The sequence below is a fragment of the Bos javanicus genome, chromosome 16 (assembly GCF_032452875.1).
Source record: "Bos javanicus breed banteng chromosome 16, ARS-OSU_banteng_1.0, whole genome shotgun sequence".
Taxonomy (NCBI): domain Eukaryota; kingdom Metazoa; phylum Chordata; class Mammalia; order Artiodactyla; family Bovidae; genus Bos; species Bos javanicus.
In genome coordinates, this window is record NC_083883.1 from 43,538,330 (window position 1) to 43,561,713 (window position 23,384).

General features: G+C 51.9%; 1 protein-coding gene across 2 annotated transcripts in view; it reads left to right on the forward strand.

Annotated features, from left to right (window-relative positions):
* Nucleotides 1–1,577: 1,577 nt before the first annotated feature.
* Nucleotides 1,578–23,384, forward strand: part of CASZ1 (castor zinc finger 1) — a 153,330-nt gene continuing 131,523 nt past the window's right edge. For both annotated transcript variants that reach the window (XM_061382753.1, XM_061382755.1), the window contains exon 1: nucleotides 1,578–1,665. The gene's annotated coding sequence lies outside the window, so the exon portion shown is untranslated. The remainder of the gene's footprint in view (nucleotides 1,666–23,384) is intronic.

Sequence of the window (23,384 nt, forward strand, 5' to 3'; positions counted from 1 at the left end):
GAAGAATATATGTTTTAATAAAGGTTTGGTGGTGACTGTGGCTGTTGGGGAGTATGTGGAGGGGGGCAGTTGAGCCTTATAGTGGGAAAAGAGGGAGGGGAGAGACAAGCAAACTCCTCAATCAGTTCCTCAGAGGCAAAGCCTCTTAGTTCATTTTTATCTCCCTGGCCTTGGGAAGGATGCACTCTTCACTGGGGCTCGGCAAATGCCTGCTGAACAAATGACTGAGCGCAGGACTCTTGTGGGAGAAGAAAGGACAGAGGAGGAGAAGGGAGGGAGAGAGGACAGGAAGAAATAAGAAGAGAGGGAACACTGGATGTCCAGGGAGCAATGACAATTACTGGCATTGATCGATCACTGCCTTGGCCGAGTCACTTTTCCTGCATTAACTCATTTTAGCCTCTCAACCCGCCCTGGCAATAGTACTATTATTATCCCCATTTTACTGTTGAGGAAACTGAGGCACAGAGGGGTCAAATATCTTACTCAAAGTCGCCCAGCTGGTGAGAGACTGAGGTCTGACCCCAAAGTCCAAGCTGCCTACCACGTATTTACACTGTCCTAGGAGTGGAATGAGCCCAAATCAAAAGTTGGAATACCTACCTCCCACTTCTCAGGTCATCACTGCTCCCTAGTCCCGAGAGGCTTTGCTGAGACCTTGCAGATGATGCCCCGAAGTCTACCAAGCCACAAAGGTGTTGACCAGCTGGTAGCACTTCCTCCTTCGAGACTAGCCTGGTGTGGCCACCTCAAACCACCTAGGAGGTGGGCAAGTTGGGCAAAGGGACAAAAGGGGGGTTGATCTCCAATGGAGTATGAAGGTTTCCCCTCAAAGAGGCCTTCTTTATTGCCTGGGCAGGGGAAATTAGCTCTCCCAAGATACTGTTTACCTTACTACCTTGTTTTATTTTCCTCAAGATCCTTTCACTCTCTGAAATAATATTATTCATTTGTTTTAATGTACATTATCTGCAACTCTCTCCCGCCCTTCGCCCGGGCCCCAGGTTCATTTTTCACGACCTATCTTGTTCACTTAGGGATTTATTTCTTGCACAATGGACTGAATGAAAAACTCCCTGGCAAAGAATAAGTGCAAAGCAGGTATCAAACAGTGAGAACATCACATCCTTTTGGGTTCAGCAATTCTAACATCCTAACTTGCAGACATGAGCTAGTTCTTCAGTGGAAAAGTGGGAAGCAGACTGGCTCACAAGGTTCAGAACAGGTGGAAAGTAACCCACTCCTGTCCCTCCTCTCTTGTCCCCCGGCCTCTACTCCACTCAGTCTGGGGTGGAGAAGGCTTCTCCACCCGCAAAAGGGAGTCTTGAGCTCACATGCTGCTCTGCAGGCCGGGTCTAACCGCGCGTGCCAGCAGAGCTCAGCCGGGGCGATGGGTGGGAAGAAACCGGGAGGGGAAGGTCTGGGGGTGTGAGGGTGGAGCAGAGCCCGGCCCCGCGATCCGGCCCGGGTTTTGCATGCCACCCACTCGCCCGCTCTGCCGCGGAGAATTCCATAATCACAGCGGGCGAGAGCGGAGACTGGGAGCGAAAAATCCGGGATCCGGCAACTTTGGGCAGCGCATGCGCGCCCGCGGCGCTCCATCCCAAACACACACACATTTTTCCCCCGGACTTGGAAAGTCACCCAAAGCCGCCCCAAGTGCAGGTAAGAGACTCGGCGCTCCCTCCGCCGCGCCCCCCTCGACCCCCTCAGTTCCGCAGCCCTCCCGGGGTGCTTCCTCGCCTCGCCCCCTGTCAGGGTGCAGTCCCCCACTCCCGGGGCTGCCGCTTGCAGCCGGGAGCGGGCGAGCGAGCGAGCGATCGAGAGAGCCAGCCAGCCAGCCAGCCAGCCTGCGCGCGGCGGCTGCCACCCAACTCCGGCCGTGCGGGAGGCAGGGGACACGGAGGGCTGGCACCCGGGCGCAGGGCGGCGCGTCGCCCGCCGCGGCCAGGGAATGCCCAGCGCGCGATTCCGGGGAAGGAGAGGGCTGCTGCTCCTGGGGTCACTTACTCCAACTGAGGGGGCGGCGGGGTAGCGGAGAAGAGGGGGAGGCGCCAGGCGCGAGTGCAGGACTTTGCAAATAGGGTGGGGGCGCCCCCCGCGGTGGGGGCTCGGGCGGGGGGCAGGTGCTCGCGAATACCCTGTAATCACTCCTTCCCCCTACGCTCCCCCCAGCCCCCCGAGCTGCAGGGGTTCGTGCGCTCTCCAGGGCAGAGAAGGAGGCAGGGGTGAGGGGCGCCTGGGGTGACTTTGCAAGACTTTGTTCAAGGGAGGGGGTGGGTGGGGAGCCCCTCCAACCGACTCTTGTGCCCCAATACTGGGGTGTAAATGCTACCGGCAGAGGTAGGCAGTGTTCACTGTGGGGTGCCAAGGGGTGCCTCCTGGTTGGAAAACGAAGGCGAGAGGTTGCTTGGCTGGGGGGAACGGCGCCCCCGTTTTCATTTGTGCCTGGGAAGTTTGTCTCAAGTGCGCTGCTCCGGGCGAGGCAAGTGGCGCTCCTCACTGCCCCCCACCCCCACCCCAGCCTCCCCGGGCGCAGGGCTGGCATGGCTGGGCACAGGGAGCTGGGGCGCCGGCTCAGGGCCGTGTAACTGTCGGCCGGAGCCCGCCTGGGTCCCGGGAAAAGTTCGGGGGAGTTGCCGCGGTTGTCGTGTGCGCTGGAAGAGAAGTTGCGTCCGGAGACTTGGGACGCCGGGCTGGCGGGCCGGTGGGCGGGTGGAGCCGTGAACTCCTAGGAGGCTCGGCCGAGGTGGGCGAGGGTCTGGTGGGGTCTGTACCCTCCAAAGTGGGCTGATAGTGACCTCGGGGCTCAACAGTTGGGGAAGGGGAGCCCTGAATCCAGGGACGCACGGTTGAAATAGGCACCAGGAGGAGGACCGAGAATGGTAGCTTGTGGGAATACAGGGGGGCACCCAAGGGGAGAGGCCCGGGCCGCCTGGCCACTTGGGGTCGAGTTTCAGGGCAAAGGAGCGCGCGGTGGCAGGCGGAGGAGTGTCGGGGAGCGGGGCTCCAGGGGGCGCATCGGAATGGGGGATCCGGCCGGACCGACAGTCCCGGGGCAGGGGGCTGAGTCGTGCGCTCAGGGTGAGCCGGCCGGGCGGAGCGGCGGCCGGTTTATTTTTACTCGGTGGCATTTGCAGAATGTGCAGCTGATGGCCGTCGGCCGCCAGGAAGTTTTGCTTTCTGTTCTTTCTCTCTTTCCTAAGCCAGCGCGGCCGGGAGCGGGCGGGCTGGGGAGCCGGGCCTGGGAGGGGAGGGGGCGGCCGCTGGGGTGGCAAGGTACGAGGCAGGGGTGCACTGGGGCGGCGGGCGGGGGCTGGCCGGGCGAGGGTGGCGGGCGGGTTCTGGGCCGCTGCAGAGCTTTGGGGTGAATGTCTGTCCCCAGCGTTGGAAGCTCCTCGGCGAGGGGAACAGGTGTATGCGCCGTCAATCACGGCGGGAGGGATACTTTGGGGGCGTAGATTAAGATAATAATAATAGATTTTTCTCCAGGGGGTGGGCGCAGATTCTTCTTCCAAGCCATCCCCGACCCGGGTCCGGAGTTGGGGGAGGAAAGGAGTGCCGAGGGAGTCAGGGGGCCGCTTCACCCTTCCACACAAGTTCCTCCTGACCAGCCTCAGCTTGGGAAGTGGGCCCTGGGTGCGGCCAGGACCTCCTTCCAGTCACGCTGGGGAGGGTGCGGGCGCATGTACGGTGTGTATGACTTGTCCACCAGCGAAGCAGCAACAACACCCCTCCAACGAGCCTGGAGCTCCCCCAGACCCGGCTGGACCAAGGGGTGACTCCGGGTTATGCGTCGCTGCCCCGGCGGAGTCTGAGGCCACGACCCTTAGAGTGTGTGGTTGTCCCGCCAACATCCCGTACACTCAGACATAGGGACGGCGAGGGGGGAAAGGCCAGGGTAGTCGTAGGGTAAAGTTGGTAAATTTAGGGCGCTTCTAAGCTGGTACAGACGCGCGATGAGAGCGCGCGAGGGGACTGGAAAACGGATCGCTGGGCAAATTGGTGCGCCACCCCCCCGCCCACCCCACGGCGCGCGCGCGCGCGCACACACACACACACACACACACACACACACACACACGTCGCCGTCCTAAAGGGAGCTGTCCGGGCTGAGCAGGAGCAGCTGCGCCGGGCGTGGTGAGGGGGGTAGTTGGTCCCCGGGGGCTGCGCCCGGGCTGCGCTCCACGTGCCCAGAGGGGGCGCTGGGCCATTCGGCGCCCGAGCGCAAAGCTCTGGGTTTGCGCCCTGGTGGCGGCGAGGCTGTGCGTCCCGGGCGGGCGTCGCGTCCCGCGCCATCTCCGGCGATTCGCACTGCCTCCGCTGACGCCCAGCCTCTTTCCCACTTCCCAAACTTCGGCATTCTGGCTTTCACCTCACTGGAGCTCTGAGACTCTCTCCAGGGCAAGGTGGGAAACTTTTCCCTTCCGGGCAGCGGCCACCGTCTCTCTCCCCGGAATCCGGCGAATTGGAGAGATTGACACCACCACCCCCATCTTGTTAGCCACCTTAGAGGCGGTTAACGAGAGTTTATGGGGAATATTGTTGAACTTCAGTAATCAGGTTTCCAGCGATCTTATGCCTCCTGTTTAATTTATTAGACTAGTTATTTATTCTGTTGATGATAATCTGTTGCTGGTTTCTATGGAGATGTTAAACTGATCTCTTTCAGAAATCAAACTCCATATGCACTAAAACGTTTAAAGGGGCAGTGCCTCCCTCCTTTTTCCGCCCCCCCTGCCTTTTTTTGTTTTGTTTTTTAGACTTTGCACCTTGCAGACACTTCGCGTCTTTCTCTGAGTCTCGGTGCGTTTTATTTCCTTCTTACGAAGGAGAGGAGCCCGGAGACTCACGCTTTGTGGCAAGTACTGCTTATTATGGCTAGAAGAAAGCCAAGGCTTTGATCCCTAAGTTGCATCATCATTTAAAACAGATCATTTCACCACCACCCTCTTCTCCCCATAATATAAGAGCAAAATTCTTTCAAGATCAAAGAATCCAATCTTAAAAAAAAAAAAAAACACTATTGTTAAAAAAAAATAGGAAGTCAGTCAAATGTGAACCTCTCCTATATATCTGCTCTCCTTGTGTTTAAAGAATTTTTTAATAAGAAAAACAAAACTTGTAGCTCAGCTAATTTTTTATACTTATTAATAGTTTATCTTGCCCCCCCCCACACACTTTTTTTTAATTTAAAAAGAAGTTCAAAGTTAGATTTCTCTGCCTGTGGGGGTTGAGGTATATTTGCTTCTCATTTAGATCCTGACCATCTGTTTTTGGAAAACTAGCCTCTGGGAAGAGGGGGAAAGGAGTTTTTAGTCAAACTTAATGGAGTACTTAAAAAAAAAAATACTCACCCAAATATTTTAAAGTCTTCATTTTTCCACTTTTTAGGAGAATATCAGTAACCTCTGTCTGGTGTGTGAAAGCATATCAACTTTCCCCCCCTTTTCCTTTTCTCTTCTCCTCAGGTATTTTTCTGTAGACTTCTGACTTTGAAGGGAGTGGGTGCAGTGAATTAAGAAAGTAAGGCAGAAAAAAATTATCTTGGTTTGTGACACTCTGAAGAATTGCAAACCCACTCTGAACTCAGATATTTATCATGCTGACAGATATGATACAAAGCGATTGCATTTCCTAATGATCCTCTGGGACTAAGTTGTAGGTAAAACCATTTAATGCATTTTTAATATTAAAGTAAGGCCTGGGTTCCATCTTCTTGAAGGTGAGGGGAGTGGATGTCCTTCTCTGGAGCTGATGCTTTCAGAGTATACTGTTTTGCTTTTTCAACTCGAGCCCCCCACCTCCACTCCTTGATATCTCCACTTACTTTGGGGAGAGTTGAGCCTCACACAGGGCATTTGGCTTTATAAATAAATTTATATCTGGCCAGAAAGTCCAATGCTAAATAAGAGCACACTTTTGAAAAAAAGAAGAAAAAACAAACCTCAGACTCCACCCCTGCTATAGGAAATAAAACAGAGGCAATACTTTTTTTTTTCTCCTTCTACCATCCTGGTTCTCTTTTATATTATTTTATTTTGGAAGAGGGTGGAGTGGTTGTTACTTCTTAGCTCAGAGGAGAGAGGAGTCATTCCTGTTATTTCCCTCTTTGCTATATTTTAAAAATTTGTTTGATTTGGATTGCAAACAGAACAGGCTTACGGGTAGAAAAGAGCACTGTGGCTTTAAACTCACGAGTTTGCATATTCTCCTTGTATCTTTCCCCTTTGCTAATTATTGTGTTGTTTTCAGAGCAAATATGTCATATCCATGGCGACCGGGCAGGTTTATTGTCTTTCTGAAGCAATAGCTCACATAAGTAATTAATGACTTTCTTTTTTTTCCTCTGGCTTAGGTTAAACAGATCATTCAAGGAAAGTCATATCTCTCTTCTCTCTCTCTCTTTCTCCCGCTCTCTTTTTTAGCCCAGTGACATAAGAACATGAGTTAGAACAAGAAGATACTTTAACCAAGAAGTCAACAGCTTATTTTCCTCCATTTCTTTTAAAAGCTAAAGTGTCAGCTTTCAGACATATGAGGCTGTCATTCTTGCAGCCGAGAGCAGTGCAGTCCATGCCTGGGTTGGAAATTCATCTGAAGGTTGTACAGCAGGGGAAGTCTTGGCATGGGGGGAGTAACCTGAAGGAATTTGCTTTTGAGCTGGGGGGAGGCACTCCAAAATGAGTATTTCTCCTGTATTTAGCAGAATTTAATTACATTGTTTACAGGAAAGAATTAATGAGTTGGTAGTAATGTGCAGGCCCCCCTCACCCCCGCCCCCTTTTCCCAGTCTGGTTAATTGGAAAGACAAAGTTTTTCTTTTTGATTCACCTTGAACTTCAGCTTTCTCCAGTCTTTGTCTCAACTGCTTTTTCCTGGAAAAGTACCTTTTGGAATCCCCTTTAGTTAGTATTTCCAGAATAATAGCGGGGGGTTATTTTTGTTTTTTATCCCTTAGACCTACATGCAACTCGAAGCTGGTTTCTGCGTCTCAGGAATCGACAGCTATGGTGATTGACTATGACTTGGATTTTTAAACTTTTTTTTCCTTTTTTGAGGGGGCAGCTTTTGAGGATGTAAAATGATAGAGACAGCACATCCCCTTTCCGTAGCTAGTAGCTAGTAATAGTATCGGGGAGGGTAGAGGCAATGTTTTCCTTTTTTTTTTTAAAAAAAAAAAAAGGAAATCACCATTTATGTTCCACCTTTTTCAAATGGACCTTTTGCTAATAAGAAGCTTTATGATGTCACCCCGTAACTTTAGAAATATACTAAGTGTCCAACTGATATTCTCCAGCAGCCCCCGCAATAGATAGACACTAATTAGGCACATTTATATGCTGCTGCCCCTCTTTTTGAAATTTCACATATAGCCAAGGGTTTGTGTGTGTCCTTAAGAAAAGGGAATGAGATAAAGAGAAAAGCATTTATGTTATACTTCTACTTGGACACAATTAAAAAGGATAGTTCCCGCATCTGAAGTAAGTTAAAAAAGGCTGTGACTCAACTGAATGAATCTTGAGGCTTTTGGCATTCACAATAAAAATAAAAAGAAAAAAGAAAGATTTATTTGGGATCTGGTTTCTGAAGAGGAGAAGAGAAGGCCAGGCAAGTCTGATGCTAAGACTCCAGCGGAGTTGTAATTGAGCCCGTAACCTCTTGATGTCTATATCAGAAAAACAGACACGAGCAGAGGGAACGGAGGAGAGGCAAACAAGCCTTGTAGAGGAGGGAGTGCAGGGGGAGATTCACAGAGAGAGAGATTTAATTTATAGACATTTTAAAAACCGTAATTTCATTAGGATCTGTTCTTCCCCTTCTCTGAAGGGCAGCCCGGCAGACCGATAAGGCCGGTCCCTCTGCCGGGATGCATGGTGTGGCTGGGTGGGCAGGAACGTGGGCATCCTTGTCAGTTTTGAGGGAGCATTGTTTCCCCTCTGCCCACTTTCTGCTGGCCTCCTTATTTTGGAATTTAAAAGTCCCACATGGCCAAAAGTTAGCTGTGGCTGGCTTCTGGCTGTCTGGTTATCTCCCCTGTGGGTGCCACGCCACTCTGTGAGTGGGTCTGTCTCCTGCTTGGCCTTTGGCATCAACGATGCGTCTTCCTTCTGTCGCCAGGCAGCCCGTGGTTCCAGCCATGCGAGACCACTGGAAAGGGGGGCACCCCTGTCTCTGCCCCCCTCAAGTTCACCAAGTTAAGTTGCTGTTGTTCGGAGGCCATGGTGTCGGGGTGGGGGGGGGGTGGGCAGGATGCTAAAGCCCGTCGTAAATTCTGCAAAAATTAATCAACCGTTTAAGAGCTGCACGTTAAGAAGGGTGTGTGGGCAAGCTGGGCCCTTCTCCTGCTCCCCCTGTTCAAAGTCCAGCAGAGCGAGGGGTGGCCTGGACGGTGGGAAGGGAAGGGGGAATTGTGTGTGTGTGTTTTTAATCTGAATAATTGAGAACAACTAGAGAGAGGGAAGAAGAGAGAGGGATTTGTTGAATATAAATCCTCAAGTGCCCTTGTTCCATATTGTTGGAATTTTTTTTTTTTTCCCTTTTGGTCTGGATTTGTCCTGTGTGTCTTTGGTGGAAAAGACACGTAGAGAAAGAGAGCAGAGGGGGATAGGGGTGGGGAGAGAGAGAGAGAGAGAGGGAAGGATGGAGAAGAGAGAGAGAGAGGGAGACGTGTGGCTCCTTCGAAACTCATTATCATTCTTAATAAGTCTTAAGGAATAAAGGAGAGCATTGAGTGTAAATGCTGGGTAATCCTAACACTTCTCAAGGTGAGAGGAGTCTTGAGGACACAGAGAAAAGAGAGAGCAGAGGAGGGGGTGGGAGGGGCCCGAGCAGCTCTGGGGGAGTGGCAGGCCCAGAGTCTGGGGGACTCTGCAGGGGGCCTGGAGGCTGGGGTGGGGGATACCTGGAGGAACCCAGAGGAGACAGTTGTCCAAGACGACCCTGGGGATCTGCAGGAGACGGTGACTGCCTGGGACAAGGAGCAGGGGTGTTGGGAACATCTTCCCGGGGTCAGCCCTGCTGTTGGCTTAGGGCCTTTGCACCTTCCTGGGCACTATCTCCCCAGGCAGCTCGGCCCCCGCTACCCCCCCCCCCCCCCCCCCCCGCTTCAGGTTCCTGGAGAAGGCCCTGGGCTCCTGCTCTGGCTCCGGTGCATTGTCCGCTCTGGGAGGCGGGAGAGAGAGCCACTGCCAGAGCTCAGCTCTGGACACTAGGTGGCTTAGAGCATCTGTGAGGTTTTCCAAGACCAGCCGCCGCTGGCTTCCTCTCTTCTCCTGGATGGTGGGCTCCCCTGTGCCTGTCCTCTGCTGGGTCTGCGGGCAGCCCTGGCTGACAGGCAGGAGGGGCAGTGGGCACAGGCCCAGGGGGCATGGCACGGCTCCCAGGGCCAGCGATCCCAGTGAGCAGCTTCCAGGCGAGGCGAGGAGGAGGCCAGGGGCAGCTCCCATGGGAGGAAGGCCGCAGGTCAGGTCACTTACAGGAGGGCCAGTTGGAGCCCAGCCCTGTGTTCTCTGCCACTTGGGCCTGAGGCACTGCTGAGTCCCTGATGGGGGTGGGGTTGGTGGGGGGGCGTGTCTTGGCTTCTTCCTCTTTTGAGTTCATGTGCGCCCCTTTGAGAATGTTCTTAATAAAAAAATCTCATCAGCACAAATACTGCTTATACTTTGAAGGATTTCACAGATCTTGTAAAGCCAACTAAGGACCCTCTAGGGTCCCTAGCTCTGGTGGGCTTCTTTCTCATGCTCCAGGACTGTAGGGAGGAAGTGGGCAGTGAGGAGGGCAGTTCTCACAGCCACTCCCACCCCTGCTGGCCTCAGTACCTGGAGAGCAGAGCCATGTCAAGCTGTGACACCAGGCCCCCGCAGGTGGATGGGTGCCAGTACTCAGGCTCCCATCTGAAGAGCCACACCTGCTTAGGTAGTTTTCCTCCTCCAGGCCAAAGGCTGGCTCCCCCTCATCCGACTGGCATTGTCCAGGATTCCTAGGGTGTTTGAGAAAGGGTCTTAGCCAAGGTGACATCAGAACCATGGATTGTTTTCTCTGGGGACAGAGGTGGGCAGGAAGACACAATTCAGGTTTGACTTACTGTAGTCAGGTTTTGTGTGTGTGTGTGTGTGTTTAAAACTCTGTTTCTTTTGGAAAGCAACTTCTGGGGAGCATGCAAAAGGGGGTGCGTGGGAGTTAGAGATGAAGGCTGATGACTGAGCTGGTGTGAAGCCCGGAGGGGGAGCAGGACGGGTTAATGGCGGGTGGATTCTGCTTTTCTGTGGTTTAAAAGCAGTAATGACCAAATTGCATGCCCTGCGTGTGCCTTGCTGACGAGATTTACCGAAAGGAAGCTGCACTGCCTCTCTGCTGCTGGTCTCGGGGTGGGTAAGCGTGTGTGTATGTGTGTGTATGTGTGTGTGTAAATGAGAAGACGGGGTGGGGGAATTAGCTCTGCCAGGCTGGCACCCTTCCCCAGCACTAATTGCTGGCAGAGTACCCACGGGGGCTGTGCCAGCGTCTCCAGCTCCACCCGCCCCCCTCGCCCCCGGGGAGCTCAGCTGTGCAGCTCGCTATGTGAGGGCCATTTCCGGGCCCACTAGTCCCGGAGGCTCCTTTGGGAATTTCAGGGAAATCTGATCCTTGGTTAGGGGTGGGGGGGGGGGTAGGGCGGGGCTGGACCATGGGCCAAGCCCCAGCACCCCTGATCTGGGATGAGGGGACAAGGTAAGTCTTGGGTGGTCCAGAGCTCTGCTGAGGTCTAGTTGCAGGCATCAGGAGACCCCCATTCCAGTTTTGATTCTGTAGTAAATCACTGTGTGGCCTTGGGCAAGTCATTTGACCTCTCTGAGCCTCAGTTTCCTCTCTTATCAAATGGCCTCTGACACTCTTGCCCTTACAGGGTTCCCCTGATTGTCGGCTGCACTTGTAGCTGTGAAAGTCCTTTGAAATAATTAAGCGTAATGAAGAATTTATCATGGTTGTGTTGTCAAGTGCAGGGTGCCCACAATGTCAGGGGAGCCGGTTTTATATAACATGGTATTAGTCTCAAAGGGGACCCCTGTGAATTCCATTCCAGAAAGCCTCGAGCCTGGATATTGTGTGGTGCTGGGCTTTCATTTCTGTATCAGGTTGTGATGTGGTTCTTTTTTTGAGGGGGAGGGTAGATAAGTTGTGTAATTCAGTTTTTAGAAAATGAACAACTAATAAAAAAAAGAAAGAAACTAAACAGTTAAACGTATCAATCTGAATGAATCTCAAAAACAATATTAAGACCAAAAAAACAAGTTATCAAAATCACTGTGAGCTTGGGGCTGAGTTGGAGGGTGGTGTTGCTTTTCAGGCAGTATAGGGGAGCCCATTCTGGATGTGTGGTGTGCTTAACTGTGTGGATATGTGGATTCATTGAGGAGCTGTGTATACTGTAGAGGATGCATTCTGGAGCACGCTAGCTGGGGGCCAAAATCGTGCCCTTACATTGCTTACTTAATTAGCCTGTGCCTCAGTTTTCTCATTTGTAAAATGGGGGTAACAATCCCTACCTTGTGGGGTTGATGTGAGGATTAGATAAGCTAAAATGCATGAAGTGTTTAGAACAGGCCTGCGTATTCTAGACTCACGTCAGGGTGAGTGTGCACGCATTTGCTGCACACCAGGGAGTAGATGTGAGGGTTGGGGGAGGTAGCCCTCTATGTATCTGGGGGCGGGGGCCCTGCTAGGAGTGGGTTACTATGGGATCAGTTGGAAATTCTGAATTTTGTGTTTTATCTATGGACTGCCTTGGAGTCCTCCTGATATTTTTTTTGGTGATGAATCAGAAGGGGATGAGAAGTAAGACTGTGCCCACATTCAGAGTTAGATGCCCCTAGTCGGGGAGGGGTCATTGGTCTCTCTTTTCTGTTGTTGTCAGACTGACTGTTCCTGGAGCTGAGGGGGTGGGATGGGGGGAGGTCCATCACAGAAGCCGTTGGACATGGGAGGCAAGGGGGTTGGATGGGGAGCAGATCCTGGGAACTCACTCCGGGTGTCAGTGGCCTCTGTCTGTGTTTTCGCGGCCCAGGAGCCAAATGCTGAGTGCCGAGGGGTGGAGGGGCTGGGGGGTCTGCGCGTGCGCAGAGGCTCTGCTGTGGTGGAGACGTGTGGCTGGCAGAGGGTCAAAAGCTGCTGTTGGAGTTGGGCTGAGCCCCGTGTGAACTGTGTTTCTGTCAGCTGGGCGGATGAATTCCTCTAATTCTTTGTTTCCACGTCTGTAAAATGGGAATTCCTACCTTGTGAGAATTAGGTGAGAGGAGAGTGATCGTAGCTACTGCGCGCTAAGGATTGACGTCCAGTACCCTTTCACGGACCGGGCTTTGCCCAGCTAGCAGCATACAGTAGGGACCGTGGGCTCAGGATCAGGTGATTGACAGGCCAGCCCCTGGCCAAGCCTAAGGTGGGCCCCTGGATGACCCGAAGCTGGCTGGGGTGCAAGAGGGCCTAGCCAGGGGAGCTAGGGCAGGGGCATGATGTGGGTGGAGCCAAGGTTTCCCCCTCTCCCCTTCCATGATCCTGCCTGGAGCCGGGATTGGGGGGAGCACTCCCCACGCCTGGGCCAAGGTGAGGAAGGAAGGGCCCAGAGCAGAAATAGAGGAGGCCCCGCAGCATGACCTAAGGAGGCAAGGGCATGGGGGCTGTGAAGTGGGGAGCACTGGAGGGTCGAGGGGCACTTATGGAAGATGAAGTGTATGAAACTCCATCGGCCTCTCCCATTTCACTGTGCTATGCCAAAACACCCCGGTTCTTGTTTCACTATCTGAGATCTGGGAGCAGGTTAATTTCCATGACGAACTCCAGGCCACGTGCTCTGAGGATTTATCTAATTAAATTGATGCTTTTTTCTAAGAAAGAAAGAAAGGAGGGGAGGGAGGGAGAAAAAGATAGGGACAGAGGGAGGGAAGGAAGGAGGGAGGAAAAAGAAATAGAGGAACTGAAAGAAGGAAGGAATGAGAGGGAGGGGAGAAAGGCAAGAAGGAAGAAAAGAAAGATAAAAAAAAAGAAGGAAGGAAAAGAGGAAGGGAGACAGATAAGCTGGAAGCAGACCAGTGATTTCTGAAAGGCTGTGACAGAGTGGAGGAGATGCCTGGTGGTTGGGGCCAGGACGGGCTTGGGGGTGGGGTGGGGGTGGGGGGCTTACTAATGGGCCATGTTTCTGTCTTTGGTTACTTTTTGTATATTTCTAACATAGCTCTTGGGTTCAGAGGGAAAGGGGTAGCTGGAGGGATTCTATTCAACACAGTAGCCACCAGCCCATGTGGCAACTTAGATTAAGTTCATCAATGAACTTGCCACATTTTTAAGTACTCTGTAGCAGGCAGTGGCTACTTTGTTAGGCAGCACAGAGAAAGAACACTTGGATTATATAAAATTCTGTTGGACTTTGCTGCTGCTGCTGCTAAGTCGCTTCAGTCGTGTCTGACTCTGTGCGACCCCACAGACGGCAGCCCACCAGGCTCCCCGTCCCTGGGATTCTCCAGGCAAGACCACTGGAGTGGGTTGCCATTTCCTTCTCCAATGCATGAAAGCGAAAAGTGAAAGTGAAGTCGCTCAGTCGTGTCCGACTCCCGACCCCATGAACTGCAGCCTACCAGGCTCCTCCATCCATGGGATTTTCCAGGCAAGAGTACTGGAGTCGGTTGCCATTTCCTTCTCCATGTTGGACTTTAGGAGGGTACTTAAAGTACCCTTACATACCCTTACATGTAAGTACTTACATCTGAGGAAGAGGGATACTCCCCTCAGAGCCTGGGCTAAAGGGATGAACCTTCAAGGGACAGTGATGGAGATAGGGGATAGGTGGCAGGGATGTTCCCACAAGTCAAAGGGGCCTCCCTGTCTGGAGCCAAGGCCTCCATGGTGCTGGGGCTGTCCTCTCTATAGATCCCACGCGTGTTTCCTCTCTCTCTGTCCGGGCAGGTGGGGCTAGCATTCAGCAGAGCAGGGTTAAACTCCTCCTCCCATGTACTGTCTTTGTGACCTGGGCAGGGGTCTCAACTCTCTGAGTCTGTGGAATTGGGCTGACAGTGGACAATGCCTGCCTGCCTGGGTCTTTGTGATAGTTAACTGAGCTGATGAGTACCCATACTTAACGTCTGGTGCTGGGCAGATAGCGAGCAAGCACTTGAGAAATGGGGACCACTGTTATTATAATCACTATAATTATAAATGTTGATATTATTTTCACAATGATTATTGAAGAGCTTTTGTGCTGCTAAGTTGTTAGGGACACTCCCTGACTAAATGCTGATTTCTTTTTAATCAACACTTTAACAGAATCCTCCCAGACTTCTTTCTTCTGGGACCCTAATATGAATTCCTTCTTTCCCTCTCTCCTCATCCCTCCTTTTTTCAGGCAAAAGGAAGAACTGGAACTGCCCCAGAATTAATTCTTGCAGGCCTTTGTAATTTTGAGTTAGTCACCACCCCCCACCACATCCAACACACATATAAATATGCTTATATATGTACACACACACACACACACACACACACACACACATTCTTCTCCATGGGTCAAACTACATTTTAAAAAAAGTTTTGGGGGCAAAGCTGGAGGAGTAGATGTGGCCCTGGCAGGGCTGGCTGGGTTGTTTGGGGGTGGAGGTGGGGTCGGCGGCCTCTGGGAGGGACGTGTGTGTTTATTCCTGGACATTGCCCAGTGCCCTGTGTGCTAATGTGGAGCTGAAAAGTCCCCTGCATTGTGCAGGCTCCTTTCCCCGTGAAAAGGCAATTGAGTCAGTGAGTTCCGAATGGATTGGAGCTGACAGTAAATGAGAATTTGGCAGTGGGTAGAAAACAAGCTCCCTCACCCCTACCCCCCACCTAACACACACTCACTCTCAGCCCTCCCTCAACTCCCAGTGCATGTCTGGTTTTGAGAGGGGGTTTGAAAAGAATTGTGGTTCCTTTCCCTGTGTACCAACATTATCAGTAGGGGTTCTGCCCCAGCCTCCTGCCCCATCCCCAGGAACAGACTAACCGCCTCCTCCAGGTTGGTGTAACCCCACCCCTCACCCCACTCCCCGTCGCCTCCGTGGCTCCGCCAGTGATCCCGAACGAGTTAAGGGCTGAATCAACTCTAGACCCAGCTGTACATTTGACTCTGGGTTCCTGAATGAAGCGATGTGCTGTGCTCAGCACGATTGGAGACTGTCTGCCCCGGGTGGCCCACCCGGCCCCCACCCTGCGGGGCTCCACCGCCTTCCATGGGACCTGCGTACTGGCGGCTGGAGAGCTGGTAGCCCATGCTTCAGGGACCTAGTTTGGTGCCTTCCCCAAGGCCAGCCTCCCATCAGGGACGTGTTGTGCTGCCACCATTTGGAGCTGGCACCATCCCCGCTTTTACAAGGGAGGCATGCGATTTTGAGGGTCTGTATGTGCCGCAGGCCCCCTGTCCCATGTTTTCCCTCTCCACCTTGTCCACACCAGTAAATCAGCCAGTGGATATTTACTTGAACCTGGCTCTTGCCCATGGTCCCAGGTCCCTGGAGAGGCAGGGAAGGAAATACCACCATCTTGCAGACTCTCCTGCAGTCACCCCATGTTTGTAAAATGGCTTCCTGACTGTCCTCTCTCGGTGGAGCTGTGGTGTCTCTCCTCTTCCTGAGGGGGCAAGAAGGCACTCATTCTGGCAGAATTCCAGCCAGCTCTTTGGAGGTATGTGTCTCCCGGTGGCTGGGGAAGCCTCCCAGGGGCCCCTTTCTGGAAGAGGCCTGGTGGAGTGTGGCTGCTTGAGCAGCTGAGGTGGGAGAGTGGCCCCCATGCAGAGATACAGGTTCAGATCTCTACTCCCTCGTGTATCAGTACTGTTACTTTAGGCTCTTCCCTAACCCTGTGAGCCTCAGTTTCCCCATTTGTAAAATGGGAATAGTGCCACCGCCTATAGTACGGGGCTGCTGTGATGCGGTGACAAAAGGGAGCTATTATTGCTCCTCTTACTCTTACGATCCATCCTTCCCATGTATCATCAGGAAGGCAGGAAGGCAGAGGGCTCAGGCCTGTCCCTGTGTCCGGGCTCCAGGACACCCAAGGTCAGGCTGGAGCCCCGGCTCAGAGGCCATGGCCACTGGAGTTTTGCTGAAGCATACGCGCCAAACCAGCAGAGCAAACACGTTGGCCCAGTATGGAGCCCTGGAGGTAGCAGGGAGGAGACTTGCCATGGCCAGGGCTGGACTCTTGGACACCCCTGAGGTAGCAGGCCCTGGGCTGGGCTGGCCTGGCCTGCCTGGCCTGGGGAGGAGCCGCCTCCCAGATGCTGTCGCCATCTTGCTTCTCTCTTGGCCTCTCCTCTGGGTTGGGAGCGTGGCCCTTGCCCTCCCCCAGGAGCAGGTGGCCTTTGCAGCCTGGCACCTGTCCCTGGAGGGTGGCTGCCAGCAAGGTGCAAACCTGGGGATCTCCCTGAGTGTCCTCTGGGTCCTCGCACAAGGCCTGTTTGCTCCTGGAGGGGCTCGCCTGGGCCTATCCTGGTGGAGGGCCTCAGAGAGGGGCTCGTCCTCTCTTCCCAGAGCACCCCCCCCACCCTGCAACTCTCACCCGCCAGGTGAGTCACGGGAGAGTCAGGACTACCATCCTGAGGTTTGTGTGCTGGAGCCTCGCTGGTAGGGGGCGAGGGGAGATGGCTTACAGGATTACTGGAGGAAATCGAGGAAGGGGCAGGTAAAGCATCCTGCTTTTATCTCCCAGGGGCACCAAGCAAGCTGAGTTCGTCTTATTATTTTTTTAATTTTATTTTCTATTTATTTATTTTTTGCCAAGTTGGTCTTACATTTTCATTTCATTACAAGAGGAAGGAAATAGGCATTTACCGAGTGCCAACTATGTGTCAGATGCTGTGACTTTTGTGGGACTGAAGGACACAGACAGGTAGTGGTCTGACTCCCAGGGCGCCAATCAGGAAATAAGGCCCAGAGAAGCTTGGCAATTTACCTGAGTTCACCCGGCTGGTAAAAGGAGAGTCAGAGTTTGAATGCACGTTGATGGGACTCTAACACAGAGGTTCTTCTCCATATGCTGGGAAAATAGAACCATATTTAAAATGCTTTTTGAAAATGCATAAAAGGAGAAAAATCCACCTGTAACTGAACTATCGTTAACACCACCTCGTTTAGTATTTAGTATATTTCCTTGTGTTTTTTTTTCCCCTTTGCTGACTATGTATATATGTAATATACATTTTACATAATTATAATCATAGGAGAATATGGTTTGGGTTGAGACCCAGGACGAGGTGGTAGGGTCTCCTGAGCTGGGGCCGCTGGGTAGTGATTGATTCTCAGCAAAATGGAAACCTGGTTTTGGCCCAGAGCCATCTTTTTGGTAATGAGGTTCCTGAAGTTGTGTTGGTGAAAGCGGACTGGGTGAACAGGGCGGCAAAAAAGACCCTTGCCTTCCCTCCTGGGTTGGTTTTTACTCAGTTAAGTGGTAGAATTTTCCTTTTAACTCACTTCCTTCTTGCTTTTGACAAATGGGAATATTTGTACCATTTTCCCGAATGACCTCCTCTCCTTGGGGTAATGAGAAAATGAAAGTCCTTGCTAAGTGCTTTGAGATATTCAGATATAAAAATGGAGAGCTGAGTGTTGTCATGGGCCTTTTTGCTGCCAGGGCGCTTTATAAAGAGGAAGTGCAGTTTGTAGGGGTGAAGGTCAGCGTGGGGATGAAGGCCATTGCTGGAAGCAGCGTCTCTCCTGGCACCAGGGCAGGGGTGCCTGTGGCCTCGCACAGGATGGGCAAGGTTTCAGTAGAGCCCTCCTCCTCAACTAGGTACACACTCCAAGTCCAAATTCCCGTGGTCAAGGTGATCCGGATCACTCAGGCAAAGCCCCCACCTTGGTTAGAATCAGGTGGGTAAATGATTCAATTCAAGGAGAGGTCTCCCCCAGCGCCCTTCTCCCCTTCTCGCCTGGTAGCATCGGCCCGAGAATAACACGCGGAAGAAATACTGTCACCTAGGCACATAATAATCCTCCAGATGATTTCGAAACATGGAAAAAATGCTTATTATGTGAGTGGAAAAACAAAACAACATGCTGAGGGCCGAGGGTGGCAAACGCCAGGGTAAAAACCATATAAAAATCACAGATGCATATGGACAAAGGTGATCCTCTAAAATGAAGATGAGAGCGTGAGGGTGATGGGATGACGGCGATTTGTTTTTTATTTCACAATATTTTCTTTAAATGCCCCCCTATCATTAAAAACCGACGAAGCCAACGTGTCGGCCCAGTAGGGAGCCCTGGGGAGGGGGTGGGGGCGGGGCAGCGCCAGGCGAGAGGGCGCCTGCACCCACGGCCCCCGCAGGGTGCTGAGCTCATGGCTGTGCCAGCCACAGAAACCTATGAGATCTCCAGAAGCCGAGGCGTATCGGTGACTCAGACCTTCGTGTTATGCTGTTCAACAATAGCTTTTGTCCTTTGCCCAAAACCCTAGGCCAGTGTGTTTAAAAAAATTATAAAATTATGAGATAGTTTGTACTTTCCTTACCAGCCTGTGCCAGCTTCGGGTGCTTTATTTATCCAAGGTGGGGAGGCAAGGAAGGCGGGGTGGGGGTGAGGGGCAGACAGAAAGGAAAAGAAAAACAAGGTAGAACTCGGACAAGGCCCAAGAAACGTTTGAGCCTCAACAACAAACTTTCTTTTGTTTTCCCAGTGGGGAGAAAAAAAATAAGGAGGAAAATATGTGGAGGACCAGTTTGAACCAAATTAAACGACTCACGTTTTGGGGTGTGGGGTTGCCTCTTGCAGGGGTTTTGCCTTTTGTTTGTGGAACGTGAAAGCTACTTCATGACGCTCATCTCTGGGGTGGGAGTGGTGGGATCCAGGCAGAAAGGGCCGGAGCAAGGACAGCCAGGTTGGCCTCTGGTGAACATTTCATTGACGGTTCCGGCCAGTACTGCCAGCAGCCTTTGCCCTCACTTCCGGTTGGGTTTAAAGAAGGTTCCCACTTCCTGATGTCCCAGAAGCGACTGTGTGGTAGTGGGACTCAGAATTTCATGTAAGTCTGGGGTGAAGACAAATTTGCCTGGTACCAGTTTGGACTAGCATGTTCCTCCCAGTGTTTACTGGAAGACATTTTGGGAATAAGATTTAGGAGAGAAAGACCTTGGGAGGGGAGGGTTGGAAACGGTAGGGAAGTGTGTAGTTGTGTGTGTGAGAGTGTGTGAGTGATTGTATATGTGTGAATGATTCTATGTGTATATTGTTGTATGAATGATTGTGTGTGCCTGTATATGAGAGATTGATTGTGTGTGAGAGATACTGAATGGTTGTATAACTGATTATATGTGTGGTTGTGATTATGATTGTGCATAATTGTGACTGTGTATACAAGTGTCCCCTTTAGTCTTAATCACTTTTTCCCCTGGTTCTAATAGCTAGGCCAAGTAAAATATGTGGGGGCTTACAACAATTTTTTTCCCTTATTACCTTTTCCTTCTACCCCAAACCATCTCTCCTAATGAACCTGTTAGATGGCCTGGACCCTGGGCTGATTGGCAATTCCTTCTTCAAAATTAGTTCAGAGGATTTTGTAGGAATAATCTGGGGCCTTTGGTAGCAGTAAGAGAAGGAGGCTTGTGGGTTAAAAAAAAGTTATAGGGTGGTCCAGTGGTTAAGACTTTGCACTTCCACTTTAGGGGCATGGGTTCAATCCCTGGTCAGGGAACTAAGATCCCACCTGCCTTGAAGCACTGCCCCTGCCCCCCCCCTCCCCCACAAAAAAAGAAGTCATGGAGGTCTGAGGTGGCCTGGCCTGAAACTCAAGATACTGAGGTCTGAGACCCTGATGAGCATCCCAGCCCTGTTGGCCTCATTTTGGGACTCCTACCAGCCTTCGCAGAGACCATCTCAGAAACGGATTTGCTGTCAAACTTCTGAGGCTCCATGGGCTTGAATGTGACTTCCTGATCTTTCAGTCACGGGGACCATTCTCAAGAAGGGAGCACAGGGATGGTTGCGCTTGTTCTCCAGATGAAAAAACTGAGGCCCAGGGAGGGGAGGTACCTTGTCTAAGATCACACAGCTAGTCAGTGATAGATTTGGAACCAGGACTTTGTGCCGCTTGGAAACATGGTCATCTCTGTTGATGACTCACAGCAGGGCTGACCAGTCCTCAAGGACAAGGAGTCCTGCTTTTGTCCGCTTACAGGAAACAAAGGGGCCCTCCTGGTGGTTCAGACACTTTGTGGCTGTGTTGGGGTGACTATCTGTTAGGGAAAATGCTGGATGGTAAGACAGGATGAGGGTGTTCTAGGCTCACCTCTGTCACCCACAAGCAGCCACTTCCTAAGCCCTCAGCTCTACTGTCTGTGGATTGAGTAAGAACCTGGACCCTGTGGTTTCCTTGTCCCTTTCTACTTCTGGACGGCTGAGCTTCCTGCCACAATCCAGAGGCCCCAGCTGCGCCATGCAGCAAACCGTCCCCCACAACCTGTCAAACCAGAGATGCCAGTTTTCCCAGGGCTCCCAGGAACTCTCTGCCTGCCCCTTTCTTGTGCCAGGGGCAGTCTTCAGACGCTCATGAAGTGATGCCCCCAACCCCATGCCCCGTGCACCTGCTTATTGATAACTGCATGTCTGAATGTGCCTCGTGTCAGAGCCCTTTGCTTTGAGTGCTCAGAGGCTGAGATGTGAGAAAATTAAGAGCAGGGGTGAGAAGTGGTACCCTGTGACGAGAGGCAGCTGTGGTGAAAGGGGCAGGCGCCGTGCCCGGGGTGAGCGCCATATGGGCAGGAGGCCTGGCTTCCAGCTGTGGGGGCTCCGGAAGGGCAGAGCCTGGGAGGAATGATTTTGAAGCCACTACTATGGAGATTAAGGGGATGAGAATGTAAATCTCAAGTAAAAAGGTAATTGAATGTAATAGCAAACACTGCTCGCTCTATGTTAATTTTAGCTCTTCCCCTGGATACAAGGCGCTGTATTAGTGTTTTATTACCATTTTGTTTGCACTAATAAAATAGTAAAATTTATTTCAAGGAAGTTGAAGGATGGTTTTACAATGCAAATTTGAAGAAATTGGACTTTTCATTTATGCCTCTGCTATTTTAAACCCTGACGGGTGTAAATTAGCCACAGGGACGGAGCAGACCCCACCAACGGGGACTTGGGAAGCAGGAACCGTGGCAGAGGTTCCAAACTAGCTTAGTGCATAGAGCAGAGAAGCTGGGGGGACACAAGGGCCTAATTGGGTGGGACAGGGTAGTGGGTGAGGGTGTGTCAATCACGAATGACTCTGGTTATAGGCAGGCACGTCATACACCAAGCCTGCAGGGAGATACACGTGGCCAATCCTCAGAGCTGTGTCTTTCTTCTCTGCCCTTTGGCCTCCTTCTTGTCTTGACATTGAGCCTCAATTAACCTGCCAAACCCCCAAGGGAAACTGAGCAACTTTTTCCTCTGTTACTCAAAAAAGAGGGGTAGACCAGATGTCCAGTCCACACACCACCCCTTATAAAGGGGCTGCAGGTCTAGGGGGACCATAGGAGCATGGAAGAAAGACCCTGAACCTAAAAAAGAGCAGGGGGGGAAGACTCAGGCCAGCCTGGCAAGAGGCTCCCTGACACAGTCCCCTTCTCCATTTTTCCTTCTGACTCGAGCATATTTGAGAAACTGGACAAAAAATGTTTTCAATAAGCCAGTATTTCTTTGAGTACCAAGTGGTGATGTCCATGAACAAAAAAGGCTAGAAGACTGAATTAAAAAAAAAAAAATCGAGTTGTTTGAATTTTAGGAAACTGGATAAATGGCACAGGAAGGTAGAGAAGGGAAGGAAAGGGGTGATGGGAGAGTTTCATTTTGAGTTTTGGGTAAAGAATTCAGGTTGGTTCTTGTTTTATCCAAACCGGTTTGTTTATCTCTGAAAAATTATCAGCAGCAGTGGCCCGAAGCGCTGCACTGGGGGACCAGCTTCCAAAGTGTAGGGACCCGAACAAGTGTTCTAATGTCTGGCGAGGTCCACAGCTTGTATTGCCCTGGGTTCTCTGGCTGCCTGCCTGCTGTGGGGGAAACGGTGAGCTGCTGACACTGGCTTCCAGCCCCAACCCTAGGTCTTGTGGGGTTTTTCTCTATGCGTTTTCACTCCCTGTTGGGGAGTGGTGCATCTGTCTGTGTGTGTGTGTTTAATGCAACAATTCAAACTGTTGATACAGGCAAGGCCAGAGTTGAAAACCTGGGGCAGAAATGGTGGCGGAAGATGCTTGAGACTTCCCTTGACTGCAGACCTGTGAGCTCTGGGTCTTAGCATTCTGCTCTGGGGCTGCAGAGAACTTGGCACCACGGCAGGCAAGGGTGGGCACAGGCTCCCAGCCTCCCCTGATGGCTCCTCTCGGGCCCACAGAATCATGTTTGGAGTGGAGGGGTCTGGGTTCCATGTGGTTATGGTTGGAGGAGGAAGGTTTTCCATCTGGGGCTTTTGGATCAAGTGGCCTTGGATGGAATTTCTTGGGATCCTGAGGCTTAGACAATGTGCAAAAGGCAGGGGACCCCAAGCCCAGACCCACAGCAGTCCAGGAAACCTCTTTCTTCCCCTTGCTGGGAACACAGGAGATCCTGTGGTTCTGAGGGGGCAGAGAGAGAAGACCAGTGCTGACCAAGGTAGCCAGGGCAGCTTTGAGAGTGTGGCTGGAAGAAGCCAGCTGATGAAAACATTTAAAAGGGGTGCGCCTTTTAGCTTTGGAAATGGTTTCCGATTCTCTGAGAGCAGGGAGAGTGCATCAGGGTTACACTTTGGGTGGATTGCAATCCAAAACTGTAATTACATCTAGGAGCAGACGGAAATGGGAAAAGAGAATTAGTCATGTGGCCTGCTTGGGCCTGGTGGTGGAGGTGGCAGGCCTGACCTCTGTGCTTGGATCGTAGCAAAGGTGGTTCACCCAGGAACACCCCAAGGACCAGCCTGGGCCCCCCTTTTCTTCTAGTCTACTCTTCACTCACCCTGAGCCATCTCTGGAGGGCCGAGTCCCCTCTGAGTCACTCAGGGCTGCCCCCTACCCTCCCAGCTTCTTCTGTCAGCTCTAGCCTAGAGTAGAAGAAAGCTCCATTGTGATTGATTTGACAATCTTTTTGGCACGGGGTATATGGGTGAACTCCGGGAGTTGGTGATGGACAGGGAGGCCTGGCATGCATCGATTCATGGGGTCGCAAAGAGTCGGACACGACTGAGCAACTGAACTGAACTGAACTGAACTGATACGCGTATGTGGGCTTCCGCGGTGGCTCAATAGTAAAGAATCCTTCTGCTAATGCAGGAGATGTGGGTTCAATCTTTGTGTCGGAACGATCCCTTGGAGAAGGAAATAACAATCCACTCCAGTATTCTTGCCTGGAAAATTCCACGGACAGAGGAGCCTGTTGGGCTACAAGTCCATG